Here is a 12383-nt window from a genome sequence, read left to right on the forward strand (position 1 = left end):
CGTAGGATTAAAAAAAACGGTAGTGCGAAGATTACTAAAGGTGAGCGGTTCAGATTTTGAATTGAGAAACGACCATCTTGTTTGTTTCCAATAGTCTACATCGTTAATATCAAAGGTGGATAATTGTCCTTGAATAGAAGTGTTTCGGTTTTTTGTAAAATCAATATTGGTGGTGATTTGTGTAGAAATGCTATAGTCTAACAAATTAAAAAAAGCAACATTTCCAGGAACATAAGTTTTGTTCATATACATTCCACAATTTACAGCTTGATCGCATTTAATAAAAATGTAAGCGTCTGTAGTTGTAGGAAAATTGGAAACAGTGTTATTAAAAGTTACTTATTTGAGTGAGGGTACATCTTAAAAAAGCTAATCTTTTTTTTTGAATTTTAAAATCTTGCGACATGGCGTTGGTCATATTTTGATCCACTTGCATAATAAAAGGATTGATTTGTTGAGTTAAACTATATTGATCTCTTTGTAAAAGTAAAGTATAAGGTATAGGATTGTTTCCAATAGGTTGATACATTTTTAAAATAATATTTTTTAATGGTAAACTGTCTGTCCAAGTTTGAACAATAGTACCGTTGCTCTTTTTTTGATAAATAAATTGTCCATTGAGCGAAATGCAATAAAATATTAATTCTGTTGGATTATTTCCTTGTAATATAGCTTTGACATTGTTTAACCATGTTTTATGACTCGGTGTAGTAGCTCTTTCTAAACTAGTTGTAGTAACAAGAGGTACTTTGATAGCGTTGGAAAAAATAGGTTTGATTTGTTCACAATATAACAAAATTTCAATAAACGTTTCTGCGTTGTTTTTAGCAATTAAACTTAAATCTGCTGTCATTATACTATAAATATTGCTAGGTAAATTAGAAGGTAAAGTTTAAAAAGTAACAGCTGTTCCAAATTGCCAAAAAGTAAAAGTTGTTCCAAATTGTTGGTGATATGGAGAAATTTCATTTGCTTTCATTTCAAAATAAGCGTTATAAGAATTATTTGAAGCAGAAATAGCTTTACTAATTTCTAGTGGTGATTTTAAAGTAATATTATTTGTATTTTTTTCAAAAGAAGGTAAACACCAAAATGTATAACTGTTTACAGAATTTTCGATAGGAATACGACTCGAATACGGATATTGATTAAGTAATTTTTCTAGACTACCTAGATTAGAGCCTTCATAAACGTTTTGGCTAAAAGTAAGATTGTTTATATTTAAATTGAGTAAACTGTTCGATAAATTGTAATTTATACTTTCAGTAAAAATGTCTTTAATTTTCATTTATCGTTCAGGCCATATAATTTGTTCAACGTTAAAAAATGGTATAAGTAAAGAAGAAAGTGCTATGTTTTTTAAAGTAAATCGATAATATTTTCTTTCGCTTATTTTTTCAAAAAAATTTGATAAAAACTTGCAAGTATTTTTGTAGGTTCTACTCCTATAGCGTTTCCATTAATATAAAGAAATTTTGTCACTATAGTACAAATAGATTTTATAATATCTATAAAACTTGTTAATAACATAGCTTCATCTGTATAGCCACCGTCAGGCCCGATGACGTTAACTTGTTGGTTCCAAATTTTCCATAAAGCGTTAATTTTAATTGGAATATTGCCGAGTTCTGTTTCTACATTAAACACGTTACCTTCAGATTTTATTGTGTTAGTGTTAGTCATTATTTTTAATAAAAAAAACGCAATTTGCCATGGTACAAAGTGTTTCTTTTTAGCTATTTTTACGCTTTCTGTAGTAGGTAAAAGATTATTAATATAAACATCTAAATCAACGCTTAAAATATTATTGTCGCGTGTGTCTGGAACCATAGGACTTGTGGGAGAATTTTGAACAAGAGCTCCGCCATATTTCGGGGTTACCATGATATGTATAAAAGGTCTAACAAAAGTTTCTTCTACATTGTTTAAAATGACATCTCTTTCAGGTAAAAGATTTGCTATATCTCTCGGAGCAACTTCTGGATGTTTTACGTAAATTACAAAATTTTTGCTGGTTTGTGTTGATAATGAAAAGTTGTATAAATTATCATATCTTGATTTATAAGTAAGGTCGTATTGTATTAATGAAGTAAAATCTTGTGCGACATTTTGTATTGAGCTTGTTCGATTTGAAAAAAAACCAAAATTAGATAAACCTTTTTCATTTGATTTAGTTCCAATACCAGATCTTATAGGATAAAGATAGGAAGGATTGTTGATACTGTTATTGGTTTTATTTTTAAAATACCATGCGAAATTATAATTAGGTACATTAATGTAGGAATAGTTTTGTATATATTGTTTGACGTTGTTGTTTGTATCAATACTTAGTTTTGAAATGATAGTATTTTCGGTATTAGTTACATATCGAAGATAAGTATTAGGATCAAACAAATATTTTAAATTAAAATATTTTTGATTAGATATATTGATATTTATGTTTTGATAATTTGAAAAAAAATCAGAAAAAGTAAGTCTTCTATTTAAAGTAGTATTAAAAAGTTCTAATCTTCTAACTAAAAAATCGTCTTGATATGGATTTGGTGATGTTGTACCGTAAAATTTAGCATAATTTAAATAAGAAGTCATCATACTTAAATGCTCATTCAACAAAATTCGACTTGTAAAACGTCATAGTTTTGAAAAGTATCACCTGGTGAAACTGCATAATTTGCATACAAAACAATTTTTTCGGTAACAAGATAAAATGGGATTTTTCTATTTGGATTAGTAATCATGTTGTTTTGAATATCTATCATCATTTGTTTTATAGCTGGTTTGGATTCTAATCTTAAACCATAATTGTTTTCTAAAAACGATATATTTTTGTCTACTCTCGTTAAATTAGTAGGAACGTCCATACTGGCTAAATGTAAGATGGTATTATTTTTAAATGTAGGTTTGTCAATATCGGTTGGAGTCAAGGGTAAAGTAAAATTGTTCAAAACATTATAATGTGTGCTTGCTTCATTTTTATTTTTAATTTCACTAAAATAATATGTACTACAATCATATTTATTTACATCTAAAACATCGTCAAACGTTAAACTGTTCATTTTTTCTTTTTTTTTTTTTTCTTGCAGTTTTTTCTTTAAAGGTTTTAAAAAAGTATTAACATATTCGCCAAAGTTTTTAAAATAAATGTCTTTATCTTCTTCGTTAACAGGTAATAAATCTTCTCGTTTTACTTTAAATGTCGTATTTAAATCGCCTACTATTCCCACTTTATAAATATAAACGAGTAAATAACCTTCGACGGAAGGGTTAGTGCGCTTAGAGACTTTGATAATAATAACTTTTTTGGTAGTGTCCCAATACGGTTGATCACGAGTAGTCGATTTGCTAAAAGTGTCTTTGGGATCTATTTTATATTTTTTCAAATAGTATTCGGTTCCAATAGAGAGACGTTTGTATATTTTTAATTTTTCGTTTTTGCATTCTTTTTCTACTCGATGTAACATGTTGGAAGAAAAATGAAGTCCTCGTCTTTTGTCATCGCGGTATTGATCAACTAAACGAAGAGCTTTACCTTTGGCGTCGTCAGCATCCAATTCTTCTGGAGCGATTCCACTCGTCACTCTTTCTTTTTCGTTAAGTTTTTGTTCCATGTCCTCGATATAAAAACTCCGATTGTTTTTTTGAAGTTCACCTTGTTTTCTTAATTTTTGATAAAGTTGTGTTAATCGTCCTATTGTTGATTCCGCCAAGTAAGCTTTTCCATAATTTTTAGAACTAAAATGATAAATGTTTTGTTCGTAACACCATTCTTCCATTTTGTTGTTAAAAAATTCGCCACCTTGATCGGTTTGTAAATAGATAAAAGTTTTATCATCTCTTTTAATATCTTCAAAAATATGTTTAAAACTGCTCAGCACTTTATCGGCAGTTGTTTTACTAGTAACTCTCAAATATACTCTTTTAGATACTCCATCTACCACAACTAAACAAAATTTAGGTCGATGAGGAGCAAAATTTAAATTAAAACTGTTCATATCGGCCAAATCAGCTTGAAAATATTGCCGAGGTCTATCGTATGAATAGTGATGCGTTTCGTAAACATAAGGTTTTCTAGACGCTTGTTTTTTAACGTTGACAAATCTATTGTTTTTTTAAAAAGTAAAGTATCGTGTGTCCATGCTGTTATGAGACCGTTCCATTTGGCATAAATGGAACTTTCTAAAAGAACTCTTATTTGATCATAAAATTTCAAATCGGTTGGATTTTTTTTTAAAGTGTCCAATTGAAATAAAACTTTTTTGATTTTGGGCACGTCTGTTAAAGCAAACAAACGACTCGATAATTTAGTTAGTTGATCTTCTACAAGCTTGTCAATAGCATCTCTTAAAACATTGTCCATTTTTTAAAAGTCGGTATATTTTGATATTGGAGTTTTTCTTTTTCTTTCTTCTATATTTGTGGATGATGATCTAGTCGATGGTTTTTTTGCTTTTAATCCTAAACGAGCACTTCTAGTTAACATTGGAGTTTCAGTACTAACACTAGCAGTTGTTGGTTCAACAGTGGTTTCAGTTGTTTCAGGTAAAGCAGTAGCTCCTAATAATTCGGGAGCAGTTTCAGGTTTAGTAGATGGAATTTCAGCAGGTTCTTCTTCTTTTTTTTTTGTTTCAATCGGACCTAAATACGGATCGGGCGCTCGTGTTCTTGGTTCTTTTTTGGGTGTAGGAATTTCTCATAAGGAAGACCTTGTTAAAAGATGAGTGAATAAATTTCTTTTTTCTAAATGGGTAAGTAGTTTTAAAGCGTTAGCAAAATTTTCAATATTATTAGAATCCATTTCAAAACATTTTTTATAAGATATAAAAAGTGAATTTAAACGAGCAAGTTGAGGATTACACATTGCACCCATTATCATCATCATTTCGAGTAAACTTTATTCTTTGATTGTATTTTCTGTGCTATAAAATTGATTTGAATTGGATTTAATATGTTGTAATAATCCTGACGTACCTCCTTTAGCGCAAGTTTGCTCTACGTCTTCTTTTAATAGGACTACATCTGCTACATCTCTAAAAGGTAAAGAAGGTACAGGGTTGAAAAAAGTTTTAAAAGTTAAATAGAGCATAGTTTCTCCGATGGGTCTGCTGGCTAACGCGTTTTTGTTATAGTTGTTCAACATTCGAACAAAAATATCTTTATTGGGTAGTAAATAACTGTTTACTTGAATGTAATCTCTTAAAATTTCAAATTTATCACCTCGAAACATTTCACCATATTGTATACATCTTTGTTGAACAATGTCTTTTGTTTGTGTTAATATTTCAAATACTTTCTTTCCACCAAAACTTTTGTCGCTTATAGATTCGCTTTCTATAAAACTAGAAGTCATAACAGTGTAAGGATTTCGAGCTAGAGCACTAGCATATACACCTTCGGAGGTTAATTTAGTTTCGTTTCGGAAAGGTATATTGTATTTTTTAAAAAAACTACATAATTTGGCAAATATTAGTTGTCTTATTTGGTAATAATCTGCTAATACTCGCATGTTAGCTACAGAATGAGAAGAAGTTGGTAAAATTAAAAAATCGTTAGCATAATAGGAATATTGTTTTGGATCGTTTATTTTTTCAAAAGCAAAGATGCTAACATTGTTAATAATACTAGCTATGGATTCTTTTACATCTACGACATTGGCTTGATATAAAATATAAGTTTTTAAATTGTTTAAAGTGGCTTTTTCGTTTCTCGGTTTATAAACGCGTAAAAAAATTTGATGTGATCCAAAGCGATAATTGACTTGATTTTTACACATATCTAAGAGATGTTTAGGTAAGTTGGGAATTTTTTTTACAGATTCGTTTCTATAAAGCTGTTCTAGAATTTCGATCGAAATAAGTGTTTCGTGAAAAATTAAAAATTTATTAAGAGGTGTTAAGGTATAAAATTTTTTATGACTCGATGGAATAGTATTTAAAGAAGTAGAACGTGGTAAAGTGTTTAATGTAAGTTGAATAGAAGAAGGAGGCGTAGTAGTAAGATAATTGTCTTGAAAAGGAAACCTTTTTAAATAAAGATTCGCTTATGTTTCGTTGATCGATTTGATCGTTAAATTCGCTTTGTTTTTTTAAATTTAAAATGGATTTAAAAGCGTAAGCATCTGCTCCCACGTTAATGTAAGTTTTCCATTTTTCTTGATCGCTGATTAAACTTGTTGCTATACCGCTGTTAAGCATAGTATGTAGAGGCAACAAAGCATTTGAATTTTGTTGAAAGCTTACTTCGCCAGCAATTTGATTTTCGAGATTGATGGGATTGGCATAATTGAGAGTAGAAGGTAATTCATATCTTTGAATAATCTCAGACACATTTGAAGTGTTTGTTTCTTCAGACTCTAGGTTTACTTGATCGTTTACTTGTTTGTTTTCTTGTTCGTTTATTTGTAATACTTTTTTGTTAAAAACATCCATGTTGTAGGCATTTTTGGCTAATACTTTACGTAAAGTCAATAAAGGAGACTCGTGATAAGGTTTATATCTATTCATGTTTCGTAAAAATACAAAATATTTTGAAAATACAATTCTTTATGACAATAATCAACGTCAAACTGTTGTCTTAATAAATCGATTACAGTTTTTGTAGGTTGTATAGTGTCGAATGAGATTAATTTATTAGCATAATAATTTATAATTTCGTGATAAAGTTTAAAACGAGTAGAGTTTAAATATTCTTTTAAAACGTTGTAATTGTTATAAACAAAGTCTGATATAGCTTGATTTTTATCTTTCATTTTTTCTTTTTTCATGATGACTTTTCCGTTTTCGTTAAATTTTGGTTACGGGTACAAATATTCTTTGACAAAGAGTTTAATTTCTATACAAACGTATTCTTGAAAAGCGTTTTTTATTTGTAGTCGTTCGTGATCCGATAAAAGTTCGCATTTTAACATTTTTACAGCATTAAACGTGTCAAAATTTCTTTCATCCATATTTTAATTTCGTCTTCGTCAATGTCTTTTCTTCTATTCATTTTAGGGATAAAAAATTGCCATTGAACAGCCAACTTTTGTCTCATACCTTGACGTTTTCTCGCTTTGTTGGAAGGATTGCATAATTCGTAATCGCTTTGTAAAATGCGCAAAAATTCTTCGCTTTCCCAATCATTCAGAATCAGAACTGGATCCACCGTCTGAAGATTCGTCTAAAGATTCCTCTGTAGATTCGCACAATTCATATCGTTTTTGTCTTTTGATTTCTTCGAGTAAATGTGTTGCTCTTTCGCTTTCACTCCATTTTCTTTTTTTTATCGGATTTTCATTTTCTTTATTTATATCGTTTTTATCTTCTTCGCCGGGTTTATTCTCCTTCTCTTAATTATAGTTGTTGAGATGTGATTTAAGATAATAATGATTTTTTAATTGGGGTGCTTTGACATAGGGAAAGGATTGAAAACTAACAATTTTTTTGTTCACGCTCATATCTTTATAATCAAAGTCTAACTTACTTTGAGCGTCTACTGGAAAAAAATACTTTTTGTTCTTTACTCGTAATTTGAGTTCTCAAGCGTGCTACCGAAGAGTTTCGTTTAAATAAAGCCAAAAGCCCGAGTTGATTAGAAGTTTCTTTATTTAACAAATCGCTTATGGGGTGATGGTGTATTTTACCAATAGAAGGAAAATCAGTTTTAAATATTTTTTCAATCTCACTGTTGTTATCAAAAGAAATAATACATTTGTAATGAGACACTAAATTGTTCCAACATTGAGAGGCTTTAGAAGGTATGGAATGAAAAACGGTAATGGTACCTACTCCATGATGAGATCCACTAGAACATGCGCTAATATATTGTTGACTTTTTAAGCAAAAAGCACTAATATCATCAAATAAAAGTATTTTTTTAATAAACGGTGATCGCTATTTTGAATACCGTATTTCTCTTTTGAAAAACCAATGGCTCTCTGTATTGCTGAATCTAAATTTTCTAGACTACTAACTGTTAAAATATGATACGCTTCTAAATTATTTTTAGAAGATTCGATAATATTTTTCCATGTTTTATGTTGACATTCGCTAGGTTCTCTCATTTGTATTACAAATAACATTTCTGCATCAGGAAATTTTCCCCAATTTAATAATTCTCTAGCCATAGTTGACTTTCTGCTGTTTGTAGGCCCTGTAATAATTGTATTTTCAGGATAGACATCTTGAGTAGGTTTAAAAATATTTAATTTTGCTTGTGAATTGATTTCTTTTTCTTTGAGTTCAGTTTCTTGTTCCTTCCCAGTCGGCATAACTAGTATTGTAAATACTCGGAGTATTGATCACGTATAACATACCGCCATTGATACCAGAAAAATGCGCATTTAGTTTTAAGTTTCGAACTCGAGTTCAATACCACTTATTTATCAAAAATACGTATTTATAATATTTGATCAAAATTGGATATGGTATCGAACCCAATTTTTATCAAATATTAACAAAAAATGGAAAAACGAAAATCTTTGCTTTTAAAGCGCATGCTTAATCTGAAATTGCGAAAACAAAATCTAAATTAAAAAGGTCTCTCTCTCGAAATTTTGTAAATTATCTCTAGTACAGTTACAGTGCTTTATTGCACTAAAAGAGTTACTAAAACTTTATCATAAAAATATTTATTACTACTTTTAAATTTATTAATTTAGTTTAATGAAGTCCTAAATTAATATACTTCAAATATATTTTAAATCCTATCATTTCATACCTTGCTTATGTTGATTATTATTTTATTGACATTTTCGTTATGCTATTATCTTTTTTTGTTCTGTTTTAGAAAATTTAGAAAAATAAGTTAAAATTTTGAGCCAACACTGACATTTTAATTGTTGCTAAACGTTAAATTTTGTTATTAGGATTGCAGTTCTTTTATCTGTTTTTTTGTTCTTTATTCAATAAGTATTTGACTTAAATTAAATATGATTATAATTTGATATTTTATTACGAGATATATGTCTTTATATATAAATTAATATGAATCTTTTTAGATTTTTTAATGTTATTTTTAAATTTTTTGTTCACGCAATTCAATTTATATATGTTTATAGTTTGCATATTTGTTTATATTATGTTCAAAATTAAAACGTTTTTGATAAATATATGTATTTGGTAATATGTGTTATATAATTGTTTTCTAAATGTATTTTTAAAGTAGTATAAAATGTATCTATTGTGTATATAAATATTATAAGAGGTGTTTATATATGTTTCATAAATTTAAATAAATATATTGTGTTTAATAGTTAGTATATATGTTTATATTATGTTGTTTCCATGTTTTCAAAGTTTAAGTAAAGTCTTTGATTAGAAAAGATCACAATTTGTAAGATTCTTTTACATTCATTTATTCAGTTATAGTAATAGTAAGATTACTGGTAATATGTTTAATGGTAATAGTTAAATTGAAATAGATAGTATTAGGCTCAACGAAGTTATTAATGTAAATGCTTATAGGCAACTTGAAAATAGTAGTCAAATAAAAAAAATAGATCTAGGCAGGATGAAATTAATAATTGTTGAAATGCTAGAAATGTTGCTCGGCTAGCAGAAAACTTGACAGAATTCAGTGTCAAGCAGTGTTAATGTGTGTTAATTTGGTTTTACTTTAGAACAAAGCAAAGTATGAGTTTAACTATTTATAGTATCAATTAACACTTTTAAATTTAAATAATTTTAATTTTTTTATAATTTTTAACATAGTTATGTTCTTTTTTTCATTTTTAGTTTGTCTTCCCTTTGTCGCACGACGATGTACCAACATGAATTGTTTTCTAAAAGCTAACATGAAATAACAATATTTAACAACTACTACTCTCTTATCATGACATCTTATCTCTATCTGATATTTTGATTTGCGATTCATATATGATGTTTTTCTTTATATTTACTTATCCATTACATTTTTTCATTTCAGATTTATCATATGATGGATTTATGCGATATAAAAGAACGAATATATGTAAATCTTTATGAATTTTTTAAAAACATCTTCTAATAATTAGTCCAGTCAACGTTCAAACTTCAATTTTGCATATGTCATCTTTAAGTAGTTTCTTGGCTTTTCTAAATGTGTTTCTTATTCACATGGTTTTGCAAGCAAGGTATGCAAGCAAATTTGAGCTGAAAATTTTTTTTTTTAGCCTTTAAGGAGAATTGGTGTTACACTTTTTTAAATTTAATTTGTTTAAATATAGTAGTTTTAACAAATAAATGTTTGTTTGTTCTTTGTTTTTTTACTTATTTGTTTTCAGATTCTTAAGAACTTGGCAACTTATCTAAGTGAGTTTTTTTTTTCTTTTTAGTGCAATTGGAAAGAGCTGAAAGTTATTTTTTAGAGCAATTGAAAAGAACTGAAGTGTTTTTTAGTTACTTCACACGGTATAACTGATCCTGATTTGAGTAAGTTTACTATTTTGTTTTATTTTATATTGGATTTATTTGATATTTGATATATGTTATATTTGATATATATTTTATGTATTTAACATGGAAAACTGACTGTAATTTGTTGACACAAAAGTTTATAAACATAAATCTGCCTATATTTCAGTATATTTTATATTTCTCTGTATCTTTATAAATATTCTTTCTTAGAAAAAATAACAGAATGGAAAAAATAAATAAATTCGTTGAAAGTAGTTGAAAAAAATGATGATGTATTTCCATATTTCATTGTGTAAAGTGTAATACCACTTTTTAAAGGTATGTGAATAGATATATATAGGGTTGCCAGATGTCCCGATTTTACGAAGGAGAACTAAGTAAAAAAAATATTTTTACATATTTGGCGCAGAATTCTCCTTCGTAAAATCGGGACATCTGGCAACCCTAGATATATAGGGGAACATGGGGCAAGATGACAACTGTTTCGAAAAACGCCTGTATCTTAGTCTCTCCCAAAAATTAAAACTTACCTTTAGCTGGTGATGTAGCGATGTAATAAATCAAGTCAAACAAGGATAAAAAGTTTTTTTCTCAATGTCGGAAAAACTTTTTTAATACTTAGCTTTCGTCACAAAAATAATATTTAAAAAGAAACCATTGATAAATCTAGTAAAATTAATCTACTTCCCTTTCAGCTAAAGTCAACTGTTATATTTAGTTTTGCTTAAGAGATAACTGTAGGTCGTCATCTTGTTCCATTCGTCATCTTGCCCCATTTGTCATTTTGCCCCATTCGTCATTTTACTCCATGTTCCCCTATATATATATATATATATATATATATATATATATATATATATATATATATATAAAAATAATAAATATATATATATATATATATATATATATATATATTATTTTTGTGCATTAAGGTAAAAATAATTTTGTGCATTTTAGTCTAGATTCTTTTTTAATTAAAAATCATTGATGTAAATTAATGTTGTTTAATATTTTTAATAAACGACTAATGTATGTAAACATATAAAAAGATATGGATTTCAATAAATCTTTAGTTTAAATAAAGTCTTTGATTAGAAAAGATCACAATTTGTAAGATTCTTTTACGTTCATTTATTCAGTTGCAGCAACAGTAAGATTACTGGTAATATGTTTAATGATAATAGTTAAATTGAAATAGATAGTATTAGGCTCAACGAAGTTATTAATGTAAATGCTTATAGGCAACTTGAAAATAGTAGTCCAATGAAAAAAATAGATCATTTCTAAGAAATATTTTACGATTTGCTTGCTATTTTATGGTATAATTGTTTAAATTGTTTAACTATAATTGTCCCTCGATTGTTCAAATATTGTAATAAATAAAATCTTTTCAGTCCAAGTATTTAAGTTAATAAAATATTTTATTAAGTTGTGGTATTATTTGCCAGTGTTACTACATTGTATTGTCTAGCCTTTTTATAATCTTTTTTAATTATACTGTAGTTACAGAATATATACTTTCTGTTATTATTATCCTAATTCTACTAACAATAAAATGCAAATAGTACTTTTGTAATTAAAAATTGTAATTTTTTTTTTAATTTCATTTTTTAGGTATTTGCAGGCTTTACTTGACTTTCCGTTTCTGGTACCTGTGTTGTGACAGATTTTAAAAAGAACTCAACTGATGTTAATGCGGTCTTCGTCGTTAACTATAAGCAATGACGTTGCTGATAGGGAGTCAAAGTTAAAATATTTATAGATAAATTTGTATTAAATTTTTTAGATAATATATCAAGTTATTAATGTGTTTTTATTGTTATTAAAGATTTAATAACTCATAACCCGTATTACGGGTTGCTTACTGCTAGTCATTATCATTATGTTATGAATTCATATTAGTTAATAAAATTGTATTGAATATTTTCTGGTTATCGTGTTTTATACGTGTTCAAATGTGAGTTTGATACTCAATAGGCGTCGTATTGTATACATGTCTTTATACGCATCTGA

The 12383-nt window shown here is 27.8% G+C and overlaps 1 long non-coding RNA gene across 2 annotated transcripts; it reads left to right on the forward strand.

Annotated features, from left to right (window-relative positions):
- The first annotated feature begins 8491 nt into the window (after window positions 1–8491).
- LOC136076766 (uncharacterized) lies at window positions 8492–12176 on the forward strand. 2 transcript variants are annotated; one of them, XR_010636570.1, is made up of 4 exons: window positions 8492–10087; window positions 10289–10385; window positions 10581–10688; window positions 11985–12176. It is a non-coding gene; the product is annotated as an uncharacterized LOC136076766 (long non-coding RNA). The 2 variants fall into 2 exon arrangements; XR_010636571.1 differs by having other exon boundaries at window positions 9249–9945.
- The last annotated feature ends 207 nt before the right edge of the window (window positions 12177–12383 follow it).

The sequence above is a fragment of the Hydra vulgaris genome, chromosome 02 (assembly GCF_038396675.1).
Source record: "Hydra vulgaris chromosome 02, alternate assembly HydraT2T_AEP".
In the NCBI taxonomy this organism is placed as follows: domain Eukaryota; kingdom Metazoa; phylum Cnidaria; class Hydrozoa; order Anthoathecata; family Hydridae; genus Hydra; species Hydra vulgaris.